Source organism: Canis lupus, chromosome 1 (assembly GCF_011100685.1).
Source record: "Canis lupus familiaris isolate Mischka breed German Shepherd chromosome 1, alternate assembly UU_Cfam_GSD_1.0, whole genome shotgun sequence".
Classification (NCBI taxonomy): Eukaryota; Metazoa; Chordata; class Mammalia; order Carnivora; family Canidae; genus Canis; species Canis lupus.
This window is the reverse complement of record NC_049222.1, coordinates 56746035-56769735: the sequence shown is the minus strand read 5'-3', so window position 1 is coordinate 56769735 and position 23701 is coordinate 56746035. Positions and strand designations below refer to the sequence as shown.

At 45.6% G+C, this 23701-nt stretch overlaps 1 long non-coding RNA gene across 2 annotated transcripts; it reads left to right on the top strand.

Moving 5' to 3' along the window:
• The first annotated feature begins 6394 nt into the window (after positions 1-6394).
• LOC119870669 lies at positions 6395-23680 on the top strand. 2 transcript variants are annotated; one of them, XR_005353105.1, is made up of 3 exons: positions 6395-6785; positions 12534-12729; positions 23488-23680. It is a non-coding gene; the product is annotated as an uncharacterized LOC119870669 (long non-coding RNA). The 2 variants fall into 2 exon arrangements; XR_005353104.1 differs by lacking the exon at positions 23488-23680 and adding an exon at positions 15446-19139.
• The last annotated feature ends 21 nt before the right edge of the window (positions 23681-23701 follow it).

The window sequence follows — 23701 nt, the reverse complement described above, 5'->3', positions numbered from 1 at the left end:
AGTCCCAGGACCAAAGGGGCCGCGCTTGCTCCGGCATCCATCCTGGAACCCATTTGTGCTCGAGGGTAGCCTGTCTGTTCTTTCTGGTCCTGCTGTGGGGCAGCACACAAGGGGGAGGTAAAGAAGCAGACATACCACGTGAATCTGTTGAATTTTCCTTCTTTCTCTCCAACCCCCAACACCATGAAACTCAATGATTCATGGAGAAACCAGACAGTACGCTAACTAATGGAAAGCCTGCCTCCCGTTGCCTGAATGGGTGTCTCAGGCTTGGTAGTTTGGCCAAAGAGAACACCGAGCCAGCAGCTAGACAAACCAACCAATGAAGAAAGAAAAGCAGAAGGTCATGTGTCATTTCAGCCGTAATTCTTATAATTAGGCAAAATGTAGTCTCCAAAATGAAAAAACAATATATCTCATATATCCATAATATTGTGATAAATTATTTTTATCACAATGTTACTTAAAAATATGTCGATAATTAGGTATAAAATCTTTACTCTTTTAATTCTTATACAACTAAAAAAACTACAAATCGCAATACCAATTAAAATTGACAATATTAATTTAATATGACAAATGATATTTAGCTAAAACCAGCTGGTTAAACAGGGGCTGTGGCACTCAATTGTCCAGTGCAGGTTCTTTAGTTTGGCATGTGTGTACACCTCCTGTTCAGCCGCTCTTCCTGATTGGGAGCATAGGTCCACCTGCATTTGTATCGTGCACATGACATCACGTAGCTGTCACGCTACAGCTCACATCCCGCGTGTCACAGAAGACTTCCATCTTTGTCTCATTTGCTGAGTTACTTCTCAAGTAGTATTGCCATCAATCTGATGACAAATACAAGAAGCGATGCAAACTGATCAATGATGCCATGGCATTAAGTGATACAAGTGGTCACATAGGTGTTTCAGAATTTTTAGACTAATTTCATTAAATAATCTTGGAAGTCAACTTAAAAATTCTTATAAAATAGGTGATCACCCCTGAGGCAATATTCTTGGCTCTTTGTTTGAGAAATGTAGACTTTGGGAATCAGCATATAGATGGAATGGCACCACCGTCAGCCTTGAGGATGAGCTGAGCTGTGCTCCATGAACCAGAACCGCAGAGGACTACTTGGGATGGAGAAAGATTTGCCAGGTAAAATACAGGACACCCGGTTAAATGCTACTTGTAGGTAAACAATATGTTTTTCGTTACTCCAAGTATGCCCCAATCCTTGCATGGGACATACTTATACTAAAAAGTTATTCAATGTTTATTGATATTCGGGTTGAACTGGGTACTTGGTTTTGTAAGTTTGTGTTTGCTGACCTGCTTGTTAAATCTGGCAGACCCGGGTGCAGAGTACCTCTAGGGTCAGCGTGGGAAGCATCTGGTCGACCATCTGACCAATAATGTAACTGAAATGGAAAAATCCCATTAGCCTAGAACATTAGTGTACACATCTTCCCTTGTCTCGTGCCAAAGCAGTTTTGAAGAGTAAGTTCTTCAACACTACTTGGGTCTTGTTTAATGTTTGCCACAGCACAAGCTAAAATAAGGGGCCATGGCTGGGCATTGCTTCGTTGGTCCATAGTTTATCTTTCCCATTCCTTCTGTGGGTGTAAAATAAATGTCCCAACTCAGAAGTCCTTTGGAAGAGCTGGGAGTCAGGTGGTGGATTCTAGGAAGTCCCATGACCACACCTCTGCCACTCCATCCACGGCAGGTGGCTGATGCATACCAAAGGTGTGCCCTCCATGGAAGAAAAGCCTTTGCAAAAGCTGTGCAAAGATGAGACTCCTCGTGTGAGCAGCCCCACTTTTAGTTGTGCAAAACTGTCACCACAGGTTCAAGGAGACCTGCACCCCCCCCCCCCATTCTTGCTGATTGAATAACAGAGAGCAGCCTGCGTGAAGAGCGATGGCTTGGGGCTGGCTGCACACGCACACACCTCTGAGCCAAACCTCACCATCCTTCCTGGTTTCAGGCTGAGCCTGCTCAAGATGTAAAATTTAAAATCTACTTTATTACTTTAGTTTTTTATAATTAAGTATGATTTTCTCATGCCATTGTCACATTCATTTCTTAATATACCCGACAGTAAAAGTTTCTGCGCTACATGAGTTTCTCTGTAGGAATGAGGCATCATGTTAACCTCACACCATCCCTGCGTCTGATGAACCACGGTAAGCATGGAGTTCCTTAACGTTGGGCCTGATTTTGATCTGCTTGAATGAAACACACGTGTGCATGGAAACACTACATAACTGTTTGCAAACTGTTGTCTTTATTTTTGAGGTTGAAAAATGATCCTTGGCTCTTTAGTAATTGAAAGCAAAGCCCTGCCTGATTGTGAAACGAAAGAATAGGGAAGACGTTAGGAAAATGTGCTCATCGGCTTTCTCCAGCTGCCTGCCTCAAAGGCAGGGGTTCGGCAGGAGGAAGCCCGGCAGATTAGGCCGTCCCCAGGGCTGGGTCTGCCCAGGGTGGCCACAATCTTCCCTGAGCTGACGAAGTCGAAACCACAGGACGTGAAGAAATTCCTCCATTCTGAAAAATAACGTCAAAGATGGCTTATAAGGATAAAAAAGTTTTCAAAATGTTATTTAGACAAAACTGGCAGGTAAAATGACATTTGTTGGTCTATTCAGAACCATCTACCGAATATGTTGGGACCTGGCTTTCTGGGGACAGCGAACATTTTCTCATGGATTTGACATCTCCACTGTTGATGTTGGGCACCTACCAAAAGACATAGGAAGACAATAAAATTTCTTGGAACCATATGCTCCATGAAGATGGACAAAATAGCATAGAAGGGATGTTGAATGACTCAGTAGGCACTATCTTTGTGTGGTCAGAGAAGACCCTCCTGAGAAGGTGACATGGGGCTTGTCAAGCCAAGCAGAGAGGAGCCCAAGGTGAAATACTGCAAGGGTCTTGGAGTGTCTGAGAAACAGCCAGGAGTCCAGGAGGAAAGAAAGAGGTAAAAGACGCGTGGACCCTGAGATGTTAGATTTGATGATGGGACCGTAGCTGGCTGTAGGACAGGCGGAGGCAGGGGAAAGGCATTCCTAAGCCAGAAAGGGAAGAAAGTGGTGCAAACACCTGTGTATTGACCAGGTGAGGTCGGCCACGCCGCTGTGGGGTAGCTAAGGGGTGAACGTGGCTCCTGTATCACCCTCGCACCTCGTTTGCAAACGTCCCTGTCCTGTGTCCTGTGAACACCAGCGCATTGGAGAGGTTCTCAGTGTCCACGGGATCCCCCTTGGTATCTCCCTGGAGACGTCCCGCCCTTGGGAGGTGGGCATCACACACAGAGGCTCAGTGCCTGTGCTCTGGAAGCAGACCCCCGGTTCCAATTGTGACTTCCAAACTTGCGGCCCTGTGATCCTGGATGAGGCACGTCCCTTCTGTAAGCCCCCATCTCCTCTCCCCTGCAGAGCGGAGGCAAGAGCCAGGCACTCCATCCTTCTGATCTGTTGTGAGGACTACGTGAGATGCGGCGCAGGAAGCACTTATTAGCAGTTGCCCCACATTGCCCAGGGGAGGTAAGGACTGTCCCCGCTGCAGGTAAGTAAAATGTCCTGTGTTCCAGGCCCATTCACCGTGATTGGCCGTTGGCTGGACTGACCACGCAGGGGTGAAGGGGGCCGAGCTCCCCGCGTCCCAGCCTCCTCCCCAGTGACGCACCTGTCAGCACAGCAGAACCAGTTCTGGCGGGAGCAGACTCCAGTTTTCTCAATCAGCAGGTGCAGTGAACTGTTCGGTGGGAACACAGGATGTGGATCCCAGTCTCCTGCCAGCACTCTCCTCCTCCTCCTCCTCCTCGGTGTGGGACTCTCTTCTTAGACCCCTAACTGGAGAGTCACAGTTTGGTAGCACTTACACTCTGTGCCCTCCAGTACCGAGACCAAACTGCCATGTTTCTGGTTTTTGGAGAAATAGAACACTTTCCTGAGTGTGGTCGGTCTTTTGGTTTCCTCCAGAAAAGACTGTTTGTGAAGTGACTTCATTCCCTGACTTGAGCCTGCTTTGAAAGTCCTGCCTTCCTCCACCTTCTCCTCCACACTGTGTCCTTAGACCCTCCTGGAGGCCATTCCCTTGACACCTCCCTCCAGGCTGTCCTCAGATCTACTGCTTTCAGAGTTTCCATATTATGGAAATTTCCATATTCCATAGTGTTCTTTTATATCTACTAATGATTGCATATAAATATGAATCCTGCAAATCACGTGTATTGTGTGTGGGTATAAAATGAACATATATGCACATATACATCTGTAAGTTTGTGAGGCACAATACAGCTAGTCATATTTCTTACCTACCCAGTAAATGACTTTACCCATGGTCCAGCCTCAAGACACACTTTCTGAAGGATGATTTCATGACATTTTAAGCGGTAGACTGTGCTAGATAATCTTTATTGGCAAGTGGCATGTTTTGAACCACTAGTTCCTTGAGGATCCTTTCTCAACCAGGGTTCCACAAGAGAAGCAAGCCCTACTGAAAATGATTTGTGACTATGTTCTTTATTCTCACGAGTCTGGCACTATTCTAGAGACAGAGAAGGTACTTCATTAAATATGAGTGAAGCCTCAGGGCATCAGGGCTTCTCCCTCTGGCAGGACTGGTAGAGCAGGGCTGCTGTACCTTGTACCTCCTTGGACATCGACCCAAGTTCCTTGCCAGCAGGAGGGACCTTGTTGGGATCTGCTGGTGAGGGGCACCTGCACGCGTTTCGAAGGCTGACCCGGAGACACCTGTCTTCCTCCTAAGTTCACAGCCAGCCGTGAAGCCATACATTCTGCTTCTCCAGGCCTTCTAGTGGTTTTGCAGGGTCTTAATTCTTATTTGAAGCCTACGTTTGCTGAAAATATAATCTTTAGTGAACCGTAATACCCGGCACAGAAGCCCTTCTAGGCCAGGCTGTCAGGTGACTTCATTCCCACTGTGGGTGGGAAGGATATGCTCACCCATTCATTCCACAGAGAAGATCAGCAGCTTCTTATGGAACAAGAATAAAATATTTCTTATTCCTCCAAAGAGGTTCCAGAAGTGCCTCCTTGAAAGAATTGAGGAGTTTTGTTTCACTTGTTTTCTCCACCCAACAAGTTCTGTGTCTCAGGGCAGGTGCCCTGTATTCTCTACGTCCTCTAATTCATGCTCCAGGACTGGCAGGGGTTCTGGCCCAGAGGGCAAACCAGCCCAGCTCAGTCTTGCCTGAATCCAACTGCTCTTTGCAGCTGCCCTATGAAAAGAGTTGGGACTCTGTAGCTCAAGTGAGCTTCTGTCCTACTGGTCTTCCTGGAAATCACAGGCACCAATCCCTGGGAGTCCCTGGCCTCCTCTCCCATGTGCACATGGCCTCTGGGGCACAGCGTGCATGGCAGCAGGCATCCTCTCTGGCACAGGCATTCCCCTCCTGGGCTGGGGAGGGATAAAGGGCCTTATATTCCCATTTATCACCGTCTCTGATCTCTTGCCCTTGATCTCTGGGTGAACCTTGCAGACAGAAGTGTCAGGGTGGGCATCTGCTTTACCATGTAGAGAAGAGGCATGACTACTCTGGACCACATCCCCATGGACTATAAAAACGGTGAGTGTGAGGTCACATGCCAGCATGATGGAGGTTTGTGTGAGGCCCTGGCCACCACGGTGCCCCATCTGGTGGTACAACACTCATCCATCCATCTCACTTTGCGTCCTGTCTGCCTTGGGTCCTTGGCACCTTGCGTGTCACTTCTGGCTTAGAGCACAGTAAGTGTGCATGTGACAATTGCCTGCCTGAAGGCCGGATCCCCTTCTACATGGTAAACTCTTTGTTGGCAGTTTTTCTGTCTTACCCATTTCAGCACAGAGTAGATGCCCAGTGAATGCTTTTAAAACCACTGCTCAGCAAACCATCACCCCTCTTTCTGCACAACAAAGCAAACACTTAATGAGCATATTCATGCACCTAGAGGGTCTCTTCATAACCACGAATTCTTCTGGAATAGACGTTGCTCTACATTTTACCCTTCTGAGAGGGAGATTCTGGGGAAAAAAAACCTTGAAATTTAAAAGCAAAACCACCTCAATGCCACAGATGGGGAATTTGCAGACGATAAATAATCGAGTTCAACTGGGAGAGGTATAGTCTGGGAAGCTTTCCACTCAGGAAAGGCTGTGGTCCCATGGGATGTTCTGGGATGCTTGAAGTCCCTGTTGTCCTTCAGAGAGCCTGACAGGTAGGATCTGGAGGGGCAGATGGGACCCAGCATGTCCCCAGCAAGCCACGAGCTCCACGAGGTCAGAGCACAGGGCTGCAGCTGGCCCTCTGCAAACTCCTTAAGTCCATCTGTGAATCAGTGGGTTAGAACCGCCTCTGGGTGCTACGTCACAGGACAGAAGAAGGAAGGACAGAGAAGGAGGCCCTCCATGTCCCAAGGGGGTTCTCTGCTGCCCATCCACCGGGGACTCCAGGGAAGTTGGAGTGAGGACCACTGCCTCTCCCAGTGAGGAGACCGGGAGGCATCATCCTTCCATGAAACCCCATCTGGTAGATTAGCCTGACCTGGTGATGACAGGGGCCTCGCTGTGTTCTGCGGTGTGGGGAGGCTGGCGACCAACCTCCCTGAGCGTGGGCCGGGCTGAGTGCAGCACCCATTCTGCACCGCAGACACCACAGAGTACCGTGCATGGAGCTGCGCTCAGCGGGAATGTCTGCCGAGACCAACTGTCCCTGAGAACTCTGAACGGATGCCATCGGACATGTGGAAACGGAGGCCGTCCCAGTGGGATGGATGTTGGTAAGGAAGTAAGCGAGCCTCGGGTTCTGGGTGAACTCCGTCCCAGGTAAAGGTGGGGGTCACCCAATGGCATGCCCTCTGTCTGGAGTCAGAGGAAGCAAATGATTGTCAAGCCCAGGCTTACCTTTGTTCCAGGCAAGTGCTGGAAGGAGAGGAACAGATTGGATGAGTAGAAATGGGGGAGGTAGGGGGAGGAACAGATTTTCAACCCAGCTGGTGAGCGTCTGGCGTCTTCCGCTGTGTAGCCCAGTCTAGGGATTTTAGGATCCCACTGGATTTAGGAAGAGATGAAACAGAGACATCCAGGAAGAGCAAGATCAGAGCAGAGAGGAGGCCCAAGGATGTTCAGGAAGCAGACTGCAGAGATCCACTGCCCAGGAACCCATCGGTGACAGAAAGGACAGATATGGGAGAGGCCCAGAGTGTGCGGATCACTGTGGAGAAACCAAGGCAAGCAAAGGGCTCACTGGACAGGGAGTTTTAGGGCCCTGAGGAAGTCTGGATGGCCTGTTGCCTGTCTCATTGTCCACAGAAAGCCTTGGCCTCACATTAAAGACTGCAGACATTAGGCCAGAAGTAAGCTCACTTTACAGAGCCTAGTGTACAAGGAGCCAAGCTCATTCTCACTTAAAGGAGACAGTGACATTGTCTATGGCTCGAGGCGTTTGCCCAGCTGAGCAGTAACAGGAGACTGTGTGAATGTGATTACCTCTGGATGGGGGAGCCAGAGGCTACACCCCTGAGGCTCTGCCCCGGCTGTGAGCCAGTTCTCACAATACCTCCCAAGGCCGGCCCTCCAGTCTGCCGTATTTTTGAGCTGAAGAAACGAAAGCTCGCAGGATTTTAAGAGTTTGGCTACAGCAGCCAGTTCTGAATTAGGAGATCATACTTTAGGTAAAGATATTGTGAGGATGTGCATTTTCTGTGATGTGAACATATTAGCAAGAGGGAGGTGAGAGGGAGAAGGAGCAAGCATTGTGGAGTCTGTGTGTGTGTGTCTGTGTGCATGTCCATGCATGTCTGTGTACATATCTGTGTGTGTGTGTCCATGCGTGTCTGTGTGCATGTCTGTGTGTGTGTACGTGGGTGTCTGTGTGTCTGTGTGTGTGTCTGTAAAAGACAGGAAGAGCAAGCATGAGAGACTAAGACACAAAGAGAGCAAAGCTGAGAGCCACCCCCCCACCCGTCCTTGGAGAAGTAATCACTCCCCTGAGACTCATGTAGTCATAATATGGATTATATACGTCTTTATTTTACAACAAAACAAAGGCAGGTAGTATTTTGACTTATTTTTGTGTGTGGAATCTCAGAATTCCACTTTCAGTAGCAAGTTTAAAGAATAGTTGACTTGCAGCCTTGTGACTGACCTCCATACTTGAAAGCCATTATTCCAGTTGTCTAAAATGGTCACAGTGGATAGGAAAGGCAGGAGATATGGTCACTAACTGCTGTAGGATCCTGGAGGGGACCTTGGGATGGACGTTGGACATTAGGGGAAACAAGGAAACCAGAATAGTATCAAATCAATGTTGGTTCATTAATTGTAACAGAGGTACCATTCTAAGGAAAGATGTGAACAGGAGAAACTGATGCAGGGGCTTATGGGACTTCCTGCACTGTTTTCTCAGTTCTTCTGTAAATCTAAAATAAAACAAAGTTCTATAATTTACAGCTATGAAAATCCACACAGTATGCAGGCATTTCAGACATGCTGAGTGTCCCAGTGTAGCCGTCTGGAGGTCTGAGGGGTAGGAAGGGTGCACAGTACATTCTGCTGACGGAAGTTTCACCGCCTCTGACTCAGAACTTCCCTGAGGCAATGGAAACCACACTTGGGCATTTTTCTCATATTGTACATGCATTTGATTTGTAATGACAGAGCTATGTAAATGTCATAGACTGGCCCACTTGTCCCCATAAGAAAAAGAAAATCTTTACATTAAGCTGCAGAGAAGCAAGGTCAAAATGTGGAAGCTGTGCACATGCCAGAAAGTGACACCATAGTTAATTGTCCCCATTGTGCATCTGAACCCCCAGGGCTGACGGGAGGGCACCTCTCAGTCTGATTCAGATAACCCTGGAGGTAATTATGGCTGATGAGGGACATGTCGTGAAAAGGACAGCATACACAAAAGCAGTGTCACGGCATGTCACTAAAGATACCTATTTTTTCTAGTTGTGCACTAGTACTGAAAAAGAGACCTGGAGGCCATGGAGGTTGTAGTAGGCAGGCACCATGCTGGTGGTCAGCATCGTCCTTCTAGACGCTTCCTTCACAGGATGTCCCTCAGGTGCAATAGCTTGTTCTTGTTCTGCACTGTCCCCATCAAGTGCATGGGAAGAAACAGGTGTAAGTGAACAGGCCACATCCCCCCCACCACCACATCCCTCCACCTGCTGAGAGCCTCTTTGTATTCTACTCACTGGTGAGGGTTTGGAGGCAGCTGGCCACTACCTGCACATGAATCCTGTCCATCTCCACCTGCCTGATCTGAATCCAACAAGGAGCTTTGGAGATCTGACATGAAAATGGACTTTGGAAAGGAATAAAATATTATGTAATATGTATTTAATATATAATGTGCCTATTTCTGTATTGACAGGGTCTATGTAAATCTCTTCTTACTGAGAATTTTCTCAGCAAGTTCCCTAAACATTATGGACCAGTAGGTGGGAAGAAACATGAGAAATACTTTTTTTCCCCTTCTGAACATCAGAAAAAATAATTTCAAAAGCCATGTACAGTCATGTAAGCGGGGTCCTAAATCTTCCATGGAGGCAGTGCACAAGTGGTCTCTTGGTCATGGATGCTTGTCATGTGGGGCTCACTCCATCCAAGAAGCCCCAGCCTGTCCATCTGCTGGCGGTGTGAGCCCCAGCACTTCCTGCTTTCCATCTCATCACAGCCCATGGGGACAAGTTGATAAATAATTCCTATGATACAGACATTTGCCCCAGAAATATGGAGCATATGTTGCTCATTAGCTGCAGTTCGAATAAACATGTCCAACACTGTCAGGCCTTTCTCCTTCCACATAAAAACTTCCCCCAATTTCCCCCTTAGCAAAGCAACATCTGCGTGTGTGCGCGTGCCTTACAATTCATTCCTTTCTGTTGCATAAATATTTATGCATTTTTCTACTAAGTCTTTTTCAAAGAAAATCCCATTTTTCTTAAGAGGCTTTGATGCACATCTGCATTTGGGGGTCGTTATCAACCAACTGTAAAAATGCTGAAGAGGGACCCGCAGTGGAATATATCCCTGGAAGGCCTCCTGTTCAAGGCACGTGACATAAGCCTGCTCAGTTACCCTGTGTTAGTGCAGGAGATAGCCATTCCGGAAATTGAGATCACAGAGCCTGGAGCATCCTTACTCTGAGCTATATAACCTCGAAAATAATTTCCTACAGGATGGATTCAATGTTCTTATGTGTAACGCAGATGGGGATAAATTTAAAAACTCTGCCAATCTTCACTTTCTTCAATATTCTTTCTGTGTTGTCAACCACAACAGAAGTGACTACTCATCAAAACATAAAGATTGGAGCAAATGGCTCTGATGATTCCCAAGGTCCCTCTTAGCTGAGTATAACATGTCCCAATAAGACTATGTGTGCATTTTATTTTTGTTGCAATTGAAAAATGTCTTCTAAAGGAAAAGTAATTCCTGGGCATACAGATTGAAGGAAATGTGGATAAAACAAATAATTATATATGAGAGAGATATTAACAATATTTTGTATTTTGTGTTATATCAAGGGTTCCATAGTGAAGTATTGCAAAAAAAGAAGTAATCCAAAGTAGTCAAAACTTCACATAAAATTTGGTTGTTTTTCTCATAATATTGACAAGACTTCTTACTCCTGTCATTGTCACATCCTTTCATCTTCATGTACATAGAATCATTTTAGAATAAAATCTAAATCCTTGGTATAGCATCAAATCCGTGGGGGCCTATCTGCTGCTCTACATGGTAGCCCTCATCCTCACCAACTGCCCTCCATGCTAGTGGCTCCTCCAACTAAGCTCACTCCAGGGTCCCCCCAGACCCTTTCATCCTGCTCTTCCCAAGACAGCTCTTTCTTGTCTCGGTCAATGATACCTTCTGCAGAGCAGCAAACCTTTTCCCATCCCAGGGTTCATCCCTACTTCCTCCTCTCACTGACCATGAACTATAACCATCCTACTGCTTATTTGCTTGCTTATTTGTGAACAGCACTTTTTTACTAGGAAGGTAAAAAGAAAAAAATCTATGAGCATTTTGGTCTTCTTCATGGCTGACTTCCAGAACCAAGTGTATGGCTCCTCAGAGTGGGAATCCAATGACTACTTTTGGAGTAAAGAACTCCATATTGTTGCCACCTTCAAACATCAGGCACAGTTGGATGTTGAGAATCCCAAATTCGATTTTTAAAGAGATTTTATTTATATATTTGGGAGAAAGAGATGGAGAGACAGAGAACAAATGGGGAAAGAGGGGCGGAGGGAGAGGCAGAGCAGATTCCCTACAGAGTGGCAAACCCAATGTGAGGCTCGATCCCAGGACCCTGAGATCATGACCTGAACCAAAGATAGATGCTTAACCACCTGAGCCACTCAGGTGTTCCAGGAATCCTAAATTCTACAGTAGACCCTTAGGAAGAATATCAAGAGAAAAAGAAGGAAAATTGACTATCAAAAAATATGCACCCAGATATTATTACCTCCCAGCTCCCAACACAATAGCAAACTCACACTAGTTGCTGGGTCCCCCTAAACATAGCCCCGAGATACTGCAGAGATGGACATAGAGCAGGAAAGAGGCAGGTGTGAGAGCTACGAGAAGCCTGGGGCCACTGGAGAGGCTAGATCCCAGGACATAAGGAAGAGTGTCCTGCTCAGTAGGACAACAGGTGCCATAAGTGGAGTTTGCAAAAGCAGCACCAGTGTAGGCTTAATTTTTTTATATATATAGATATAAATTTATTTTTTATTGGTGTTCAATTTGCCAACATATAGAATAACACCCAGTGCTCATCCCATCAAGTGCCCCCCTCAGTGCCCATCATCCAGTCACCCCCACCCCCCGCCCACCTCCCCTTCCACCACTCCTAGTTCATTTCCTAGAGTTAGGAGTCTCTCATGTTGTTCTTTCTCCCTCCCTGATATTTCCCACTCATTTTTTAAGTTGTTTTTTTTTTTTAACTTTACCAAATTTATGACACAAAGCAGAAGCTACTTTTTCCAAGGAAGCCCTAATAACTAGTGAGAAAAGTGCGATCTTTAGTGGATAGTGTTAGGAAAACTGGTTCAGCTCACTAAGAGAAAAAGTTGAATTCTATCTTATTCCATGTTTGATGAATGTCACAGGGATGAAAGCCCTAACTGTGAAAGCTCAGAATTGTAAAGGAAATAAAGAAGAACTCTAAGAATATCCTTGTGGATTTGAAGTAGACTTCTTAAATAAGATGCCAAGGACAAAACAAAAGTTAGAATAATTGATAAACCAACATTAAGGATTTCTTTCCATTGAAAGAGGACATTAAGAAAATTGAGAGGTAATTGACAGTGGGAAGATTCTGTATAAAATCAAGAAGTTATCAGAATCTCTCATAACTGATGGCCACACTCCAACACCAGCAGGGCTCGTCTGTCCAAGACAGATCTGAATATGAAAATCACAGAAGTGAAACTGAGCAGCTACTGAGCATGTGGGCCTTATCCAGTCCCACTGAGAAATTGAGGTTGAGACTTCTTTTTTCCCACCAGAATGGCCAAATGAGAGAGACGGGGAAGGGGAAGCATTGGTGAGAATGTGAGGAAACAAGCCCTGCCCAGCGATGTTCAGAAGGTGCTGTGGCTCAAGCGGACAAGTGGTTCAGCAGCCCCCAAGGAGATCCAGCCACGCAGCTGCAGACACGAGGGGCTCACTGCCCACTTCTCTGGGCCCCTGAGAAGTTCAGAGGTAAGGGCAGGAATAATCCTAAGTGGAGTTTGCATATTGTAAAGTACCTTTTAAATACTAGAAAGGCATTAAATTCAGTTGCATGGGGTACACACTGCCCTGGGGTAGACACACACTGGATGACGCTGATTTTTTAAAAGATGCTGTTGAATGACAAAGATGGGAAAACAGCGTGATGCCTACAGGACAATGAGGATGATGGAAGCTCTCTCTGTAAGGTAGAACCACACAGAGACAGAGGGAGCAGCCATACTAAACACACCGAAGTTGTCACACGTGGAGAAATCGAATGACAGAAATGGTGCTGGGGACTCCACAGTGTTACTCTGAGATCAGTTAGGCAACGTTAAACTGAGCAGCTGTGCCGACGAAGATGATGGTGAGCCCTCCTCGGGTACTGTCCAATGAGCCTTCTGCACTTGAGTTTCAAAGTGGGAAATAAAAAACCCTATTTAAGTGTAGTCAGAATATAGTGTAATACATGGTCATGGGAAACTGAGAAAACGATTACCAAGTGGAGGAGCCAACTCATAGGGAAGGCAGGTGGAAATAGAAGGTGAGGATTTTAGAGGCGCATGAGTGTGTGGGAGTCTGTCACTGTTACTGCAATGCAGAGAATCCATGACCCTGTTATGTGCACATGGGAATCAACCTACAGGCAAACCAGAGCCTCCAAAGTCACCTGAGCACCCCCTATCGGGAGAACTATGGACACAGGCTCGTGCGCTCTCTAAGGTTGAGCAGGAGGAGCTTACCAGGGGCTGGTTAACCAGAAAGGTTCTGTCTGTGAGAGTAGGAACACGCTTTCTTGTGCTAGGGGCACACCTCTGATACATGGGCACCAGATATGGTTGGAAGGATTATCACATGCCACTCTTCCCAAAGTTAGTGGATCAAAAGGCAATCATTGCCAAAATGTGTGGGTTTGCAGAAAGCTGAGCTAGCTTCTCCGAGACACACTGCAGCAGGGATAGTGATTTTCCTGTTCTCTGGGAAGGAGAATCTCCCTGGAGTGAAGAAAAAGTTTTACACATGACCTGAACGAGAAGGAAGGGTACCCCAGACACTGACCACCAAACAAGTGGCCGAAGAAGGATCATGGTTCTTGGGGCTTTTTACCAGGCCATTTTCTTCCAAAGACAGAAAGCGAATGAGACCCTGGGCACTTAGAGCTTCTGCTGAAGCCAGTGATGGAGGGTTGGTTGGTTGGTTGGTTTCATTAATTTTGTGTGTATTGGCTTCTAGATATTTGAGGGGGATTCATTTGGAATTTTTAAGGAAGCCGGTGAGATCTCCTGCAAGAACCTTCTGAAAAGCAGGCAGTTCATACAACCACACAGCTACAAGCATCTTAACTTTTTCCTGGCCACCATCCACTCCACGGATATACCACAACTCCCTTCTCCATTCATCCATGGGTGGCATTAATTAAGATTGTTTCCATGTCTCAGCTATTATGAATGCTTGAGATGAATATGGGAGTATAGACACCTCTTTGGGATTCTTATTCAGTTCTTTTAGATATATACTCAGTGGGATTGCTAGATCATGTGATAGTGCTATTTTTAATTTTTTGAGGAGCCTCCATATTGTTTTCCAAAGGGGCTATACCATTTTACATTCCCACTGGGTGGAATAAGCCAATCACAGAAGGACAAATACTATAGCACTTAGGTGAGAAATCTAGAACAGTCAAACTCAGAAGCAGAGAATAGAATGGTGGTTGGCAGGGCTGAGGGGGGAGAGGACAGTAGTTTTTCTGGGTGTAAAGTTTCTGTTATACAAGATGAATAAGTTCTAGAGTTCTAACAAAATGCCTATTTTTCATACCATACTGTGCACTTTGAAATATGCCAAGACTCTATGCCTCATATTAAGTGTTCTTAACACAGACATGCACACACAAGCAAACAAAAATACTGCAAGAGAACAAAAGGACCTTTATGGAGGTGATGGATATGCTCAGAAACTCGATTGTGGTGAGGGTATTGCGGGTGTGTGCATGTGTCCAAACCCATCTAAATGGATGCAATGTTTGTGCATCAGTTATGCTTCCAATAAAGCTTTAAAAAAATAGCTTAAACATAGTGGAAGCTCAGAAAAATCAATTCACTCTCTTCTCTTTCTTTTCCTGGGGCTACTCCCCAAGAAAGATCTTTATTAAAACCATTGATTTTAAGGTATGAGTTTTTCCAGTGGAAACTGGAACACCACATTTTTCCAAACCAATGATGACGTATTTCAAGAAGCAATGGGAAGGCAAATTCCAACACAGTCTTGTTTAGGTCAAGGGAAAATTCTAGAATAGAACATTGCAGTCTCCAGCAGTGTCAAAATAGACACATCAAATCCAAGAGCCTTAACATTTTGTGTTTGTCGTAAACCTGGGGTCACGTTTTCATCAGCTGCTCTCTGGCTTGCTTTGGGATTTACTTAAGGTCCCAGCATATACGTTCTGGACGAGTCCTGTTTGCAGGTCCATATATGTGGAAGATGAGAAGGTGAGATTGTGGTAGATATTTTATGAAGCAGAATTTCAGATTGGTGGTTAGAATGCCAAGAAATCCTTTGAAGAAAGGAAAGGAATGCACCCAGCTGGGATAAAGAGCATGTTCCAGGCTTAAAAGGAGCTTGGAGTCATGGTGGGCAGTGAGGGACCAAGGGACTCAGTGGCCTGAACTTCAGCTCGTGCAGCTTTTCCTTCTTCCTTTGCCAGCACAGGAATGCACCACGTTAGCCTTCTGAAGATCATCCTGGGTTTCGTTCCAAGGAGCATTTCCACCTGCTGGGAATGTTTAGTTACAAACTGAGACAGAGGCATAAAGCTTGAAGAGCTGAAAAACATTATGCAAATCTAATCACTTCTGGACCGTTTTCTGAGGTGCAATTATGTGGTGCAGCCAGACGAAAACAACTCAGAAGCCAAACACTCTTTTTCTCCCGGCTCATTGTGTGCCTCCCCCAGCACCCGGACACTCTTCCCTTCTAAGTCTGTGATTCTGATGCTCCTCAAATTCCCATCACAGCATCATCCTGGGTCCAAATTTCCCAAATGTGATCTACAAACCAGGACCACCTAGTATTTTGGTTTAAAATGAAGATTTCCGGATCCTACTCAGCACCCACCGTGCTCATTTCCCCGGGCTGTCTTAGCAAACTGCATGGCCTGGGGACTGAAGAGGGGGCTTATTGTCTCCTTATCTCAATGATTAAGACTGTGCATATCTTCAGAGCCACCAATCAGTCCACTATACCTGCTGAATTACAAGATGGGATAAGGAAGAGGAAATGCCCAGAAATACACATTAAATCAGCAGAACCATTGCAGGGGGTGGGGTTTTGTGCACTCCTCATGGCTTTCGATCTCACTTGCAGGCTGCTGACTCCACATTCCTCCCCAACCCAGAGCATGCTGCACAGCCCCCAGGCCATGTATAGTTACTCACCTGTTTGAACTCTCCCATCAAAATGTCTCACCTGCACATCTCTGTGCTGTTCTTCTCCAGCCACATCCCCTCACAGGCCTTGTTTCCATGTCACCACGCTCTGTCATCCCCCTTCCTCCAACCCATCATCAGACCTTGTAGATTCAGGTGGGAATCATGGGGTTGTTGTGGAACAGCTCTCCTTCTTGCACCTATTTGTTCCTTCTATGTATTCACAGCAAGCAGTTTATCTTCTACCTGAGGTGATTTTAGAGATTTCGTTCCCATGTCATCCTGGAGCACTGTTTCTAGTGATATAGTCCATCTCTGTTGCCCCACACATTCTGCTGCCCAGAATGTCTCCCCTCACGCAACCACACAGCCCTTGATTACTCTACTGTCCAAGAGTCCTCTTTAACCCTTGGCAATTCAGGGGGAAGGGCTATCTGTTTATCTCATAAATTATATCAGATTACCCCTGACTATAAGCTTTCAATGTCCTTCCATCCCAATATCTCTAAAACCCAGAGTTCCTAGTTTGGTCTGCTCTCCACAACTCACCTCCTGCTTCTGCCCCTGACCACCTCGATATCACCCTTAACTGGAGTATTAAACTCCATCCACATGGACTTCTTTCTCTTATTTTGAGATGCCAAAACACTCTGTCCCATCCTAGGGAATCTCATCATAGGTTTCTTTATGTCAAAATATTTATTTCTTAATTCATCAGCTCGTTTGTAATTAAGTTATTTTCATCCATAGGTATCAGCTCCAATATTGCTTGCATGGCTGTACTTTTCATAAATACAGTCTCTAGTGACTTTCTCTCCTATGGCATTACATCACATTATTCCCTCATTTTAGAGCACAAGAGGTATTGTAATAGTTCAAAATGTGCTGCTTTACTTGATTGTTGCCTATCCAAGTAATTCATGTTTTATGAATAAATGAAAATGAATGTTCACTACTAGGAGTTAAGCTCAGTCTTCATGACCAAAACATAAGAGTCTCATGGACAGCCTCTGGGTCTGGAAAACCATGTTTCTGTTAATCAGTGAGCTATTTATATGGAGAACATGTGAGGAACTTCCTTATCTTTCTATGGCCATACATGTATTTCAGTTTTCTAAATGATTAAATATATTATTTAAAAAAAAACCCTCACAAGTGGATGTTGGAAAGCTCTCTGTGAGCACTGCTATTGATCAGACCAAAAATTAGGGACCCCTGAGTGGCTCAGTGGTTGAGCATCTTCTTTGGCTCAGGGCATGATCCCAGAGCCCTGGGATTGAGTCCCACATCGGGATCCTTGCAGGAAGCCTGCTTCCCCTCCGTCTGCCTATGTCTCTGCCTCTCTCTGTCTCTCATGAATAAATAAAATCTTAAAAAAAAGACCAAAAATTAACATCTCAGAAGTGGGTAGAGCTGTTGATGGAAATTAGAACAGATATTTATAGAAATGGGGAATCTCAAATTGAGCCCAGAAAGAAGAAACAGGGAAGCTCTTCATTCAAAATCAAAGGGCTTTTACTCATGCCAATGGTTGAACATGTTCCTACAGACCCATCTTCTCTCATGTAGCAGCAATAAGCTCTCTTTGTAGAACTGCTGCTACCACACAACACACACACACAAACACAGAGCAACTAAGTAGGGGAAGTGGACAGCGATCAAAACCAGGGATATTCTAGAGGTAAGTCAATCTTTGAAGGAAAAAAAAAATGACAAGTGGTGTTGAACATCAATGTAGCTGTAAATTGGTCTCTCCACCACCCTCCCCTCCGCTAAAGAGAGAGGTGCTTGATAATTTGTCAGTTATCATGGTGTTAATTCCCACCATGTCTGATTTCAAACTGTAAATGACTTTACAATCAATTGGAAAATTTCAGAATATTTGGCAATTGGTTCTTGTGAGCCAATGGAAGATGGCTCCAGCACTCTACAGGCATAGGATGGGTTTCCCATCCTTATAGTTTATCACATGGCCAAGAGTGGGCAGGTTTTTGAGAGGAATCATCACTCGGAAAAAAAAGGTACTTTGTAGAGAATTGATTTTCTATCTTCACAGCTTCTAGTCTGAGGCCAGGCCCCAGAAAGCATGTGAGATAGCTAAAAGTCCAATAGATAGTCTGCAGTCTTTGTCATCCTGAAAAGCCAGAAGTTAAAATGTAGGGCATCCATAGATATGGGGAAAATTGAGTAGAAATCCTAGGAAGGAGAGCATTCGTAAAATCTGTGCTAATATGTCTGGAGCATGCATATATAAGACCGATACAGGCAGGCCAGCTAAGGACAAAATCTGAGCTGCCATCCAGAGACAGAGCTTGCACTTTGATTCCAACCAAGTTAGTATGCTGTAACAACCACAGAACACTCTTTAGGGGAATATAACAAAATCCAGAGTCTGAACAAAATAATATTCACAATGTCAAGAAGGAATCCAAATTTATACAACCTTCAAGGAAACAGGATAATATGACCCAATCTCAAGAAAAAGACAGTCAGTGGGAACTGACCCAGACTAAGACTCTAAAGCAAGTATTAATACTATGTTCAGTAACATAGTGGAAATATATCCATAAAGAATTGAAATGGGGGATGGGATGTTGCAAGAGATGTATTGGAAGGTGAGGTGGGGAGTCTTCAGAACCAACACATGTCTGGATCCCGTGAGAGGAGGAAGAAGAGGAAAAGACTGGATAGGAAGAGGGCCAGTCTGTTTCTCCCAGGAGGGGGCCTGCCTCACTGCCCTCACCCAGCTCAGCTGCTTTGAAAGGCAGACTGAGAGAAGGATGGCCACCTACAAATGCAGCGATGGCCCACAGGGGCAGCAGGTGGGGCTTCATTCCACTGTGCTTCCCAGGGGGAGATCTGAGCGTCCCGTCTTCATCACTGCTGCAGTGCCCACTTCCAGGTCATTTCTTCAAACTATCCTCTTATTCACCTATTCTTCTGCTTCTTACACATTCACCAAATAGAATCAGTGATCCTATTTTTATTTATAGAATTTTTTTTTCAAATCTGCCCATTTGTTTTCCTTAGAGTTAACTATTTTGTTATAGTTTCTTTATTACCATTTATGTCTCTAATTTCAAATAAACTTGTTTTAAGTATCTATTCAATTTTTTGTCTTTTACTTTCTGTCAATGGAATCTTTATTGAATTGACTGACTTTTTTATCACAATATATTGTTCTTTGTGCGTTTATCAATTTTTATTGTGAGCTATTTTCTTTTTTCAGATTTCTTTTTCCCTTCTTTTGTTTAAACTGTAATATACCATCAGGGTCATCCAACAGTCTCCCACAACATAACTGCATGTATTTTTCTGGTGTACTGCAGAGACATTACTATCTTAGGACCAATTTTTGTGTTAATCTCTTTCCCTGGGATACCGACAAGCAGGGGGCATAAAATCAGATTCTGTGCCCATTAAGGACCAGGCTTATCCTTTGGTTCCTCCTGTTCACAGGCCGGGGGGGTGGGGGGTGGGGCTCACGCATCTGCCTGGGCATTAGTGCTCTGTTCTGCTCAGAGACCTCAGCTCCTTGCCTGCTCTGGGCTTCATGCCCACCTCATATAGGCCTGTATGGCAAGTACCTTTCCTGTCTTGCAAGGTAAACACAAGGCTCTAGTTGTTACTTGTCCAATTTATTGCATTTACTCACTTGAGCCAGGAATTTAAAATGAAAAAGTGTAAACAATATTGAGCTCTGTTTCGTGCATTCAATGGGAGGTTTTCGGAGCCTATACCCACCGTACGACTGGAACCAGGTGAGGGAGATCACCATAAGTGCAGTTTAGAAAGCCTGCTCTCATCCAGTGAAGAGGAGAGTGTGGATGGTATGAATATGTCCAAGCTGGAAGTAGGACACCAGTTACACAGCGGGACCAGCAGTCGAAGTGGGGGGCAGAGGGGACAGGGGCAAGGACTGAGTCTAATACAGCAGTTGTGGCACACATCAAGGAACGGGAATTTAGAATTAATGAGACTTTCTCTTTGGATGTGAAAATGAAAATGAACAGGAAAAGTGCAAAGTGAAGCAAGAAGAGAAAATCTTGGCGGAATGTTTGTAGATGTTGGATCCTGGCTGCAGAAGCCCCTTCCTCATGGGGGTGTGGAAGGAGAACAGAGGGAGGTGCTGTCGTGGCAGGTGAAGGATCAGAAAGGTGATTATGTAGATGTGTCAGATGCACCCACCTTCTCATCACAGGAAGAGGCCAGGCTGATGGGGACACAGGACAAGAGGGAATGGGCTGCTCTCTTGTAGGTGTGGATACATACTCCCGAAGGATGCTGATGGCAAGTCGTTGTGTCAGGTGCCTCAGATACCTACTTGGGGGTGTGGTGAAGGCAGCTAGGGAGGAAGGGAGTGGGGGAGGCAGGCCTGGAATTCCAGAGAACATGATTCAAACTTCCTCATCAGAGAAGCAAGGGCACACTTGTATAAGTAATTGCATCAGGATATATGTTGTTGACAAGCAGAAATGTCATGGTTTTGCTCTAACAGCGCAGTGTGATTTTGGATCTGCTCGTCCCTGTTACAGAAAAGGTTTCAGAGGCCAGCAGACCAGCCGCAAGTCAGGCCCTGCAGAAATGCCAGCCTGCTTCCTTTCCTCACAGGTTCCGTATGTGGGCACACACATGCATGCACGTGTGCACACACTTGGCACAGAGATCATGGACTTCATCAGATCCCTTTTGGACGGCAAATCATTTTTCAGCGTATGTAAAGGAGATTATTGTTATTGTAGCATCCTGTTTGCCTTTTATCACTTTGTATGTTTCTTGAATATATCAGTGAAAGCACCCGGAGAAGCAAACAGACCAACTGAGACAATTGGAAGAGCAACTCTAATCCGACCTCTGCTGAGAACACTGCATGCCCCGAAATGCTGGTGTGTGGTGCCCTCGCGTGGACCAGCATGGCCATTGCACCAGGCGGATGGTGGCCCTGCCACAGCAGGAGGCCAAACCCCTGCATTTGTTGGATGCACTAAAATCCATTAGACTGACTGCCTGGTATTTAAATAATGATTTTTTTTTCTTTAGCAAATGGCAAAGACGATTTCAATACGGTTCAAGGAGGCTGAAGGAAGAGAAAAAAATAAAACACTTTGTCTCTGCTGATAGGTCTGACCTAAGGAGGCAAAACTTTGATTCAGATTTACATTTCTAATTCCCAATTTCGTACTGATAAATTTACTGTTTCACATAAAATTACGTTCAATGGTCTAGGGGGAGAAAATAAAAACCATCACACCGTTGTCAAACTTAGAAAGATAAAAACCTATTCTTTTAAGAAACCAAGACCGAACGCCATCAGGTGGTCAAGGAGGTAAAGTGATAAGAATATTAAGCAAATACAAAGTGGGGACAAATTGAACCAAAATACTTTGTGTTCCAAAGCAATCAAATGCAACAAGAATAACACCACAAGTAGAAGGAGCTGGTAAAGGGGAAAGGCAATGTTTCTAAAACAATGGGAAAAAAATCAAATACATCTTTTGTGTGTAGAAAATAGAAAACATGGGTACCCAGATTTGTGCAGAGGAGAAGGAACTAGAACATACTGTGGCTACAACAGCACTGCACGCTGTCATCATAAGAACCTTGCATGGGAGCTCTCGTGACTCTGCTGGGATCACAGCAAGAAAGAGTGAAGTCAGTTAGGAAGACAGCGCTCCACGTTCACATCCCCCCCCTCCCCCAGGAGCCAGGCCTGTCCCCAGAGGCTCCTTCTCAGCCCACCAACAAGGTGAAAGTCATATTACCAGACGAGACAACACCCACAGGCCGCTGGACATCCTCAGGGTGACCCGTCCCCAAGAAGGTCTCCTATACACGCCAGGAAGCTGCTGTTCCCCTGTCCTCTCAAATGGGGCCAGCACATGAGCTTGAGGACCAGGAAGCCAGCATGATCTGTTGGGGGAAGTTAATATGATATCTGTGAGGAGCCCTAAGGAGATCTAGTTACCTAGAGTCCTCTCCCCTGGTTAGAACTTCCTGGAGATGGAGGGAGGTGTCGGTAACCGGGCACAAATGGAAAGTGGTGGTTATACCTTTCAAATACTTTCAGGAGCCTTCATCACAAAATGTGGGGTTTGAAGAGTGAACAGCTGGAGCTCCCAGGAGTTAATGCATTAGGATCATAATAAAAACACAAAATGGAAAAGCATTAAAAAAAGAGTAAAAATAAAAGCATAACAAAGTCACAACAGAGATATATAAAATTAGAAAAAAAGACCAGAAAACCAAATCTAAAGTATGACAATGAGATGTGAAATTATAAACTGGAAGAACTTACCCATACACACGTGATTTAAACTCATGGCTTCATTAGAAGTGAGGTGTGTATTCACACATGCACGATCCACGTACTAGTGTTGCAGGGATTGTGATTTGGGAAGTGAACCCCACCACCACCTAAGACCAACAACCTCAAGGTCCTCTTGCAAGAGCTTCGGTACTAAACTCAAGCGTCAAACAGTAAAATGTACGACTGGTGGATTCCTTACCATGTGCTAAGCCCTGTCCTGTCTCAACTCAATCTGCACGAGAACCCGGCTGTCATTCCTGTTCCACTCGCTCGTGAGGTCACCAGGGCATGAAGGTGTTTGGGAAGCTACGGCAGGTGAAGCCCAGGTTTCATGTATTCTCTGGAGCAAGTGTGCACCAATTTGGCAGGAAGATGACAATGTCATTTCTGATCTGACATTCTTGTAAAAGTGTCCTTTATCTAGCAAAGTGATCTTCGAGTCTTAGTAATGACGACGTTACTTTTCCAAGGTCCTTCTGTCCCTCCTGGGTCACCAGGCGCAGAGCAGGGGACCAGTCTGGCCCGTGTGGGCAGCGTGTCCCAAAGGAGGCTGCTCCCTGCTGCCCAGACCGGGGTCCAGGCCATGGGCCTCGGCCTTCAGCGAGGACACCTGAGCAACACTGGTTGTTGGCTGTCACATTATACCCGATACCCCTGGCCTGTCACCATCAGTAAAATTTGGTCTTAATCTCAAGGCCAGAGCCAATCCTTTGTTTCTAGCAGGAGGAGTCATTAAATGCACTGGTTCCTCAAAGAGGCAAAACCATGTTCTTTGCTTCCTTGGGTAGAAAAGGTCTTGTCCTTGCATGAACTAGTGCAGATGCCACCTTGATGCACCCTTACTTGAGGAAGACAGACTCCCGCCAGTGCCATGAAGCAGGAGTGGAGGAAAGGGGTGGGTGTGGTCCAGGCCACGGCCCGGGATTCCACCAACAAGCCGAGAATTCCTCCTCCCCAGCGGGGTCTTTGTCCCCAGGCCCCATTTTCTCTGAACCAGAACGTTCTACCTCCTAGAGCCTCCGCAGACCTGCTCTGAGCCCACAGGGACTCGAGTGGACATCCCCCAGGCCCACGGAAATCTGCTCAGCCTGGGGGCCCTGCGCACAGGACACTGACCTGCCCCGACCATGGAGGCGGCTGGATCTTTGCCCTCAAGGTACATTCCGTAACTTTTCTTTCTTTTTCTTTTTCTTTTTTTTCTTTTATCATTCCAGCCTTTTTTCTATGT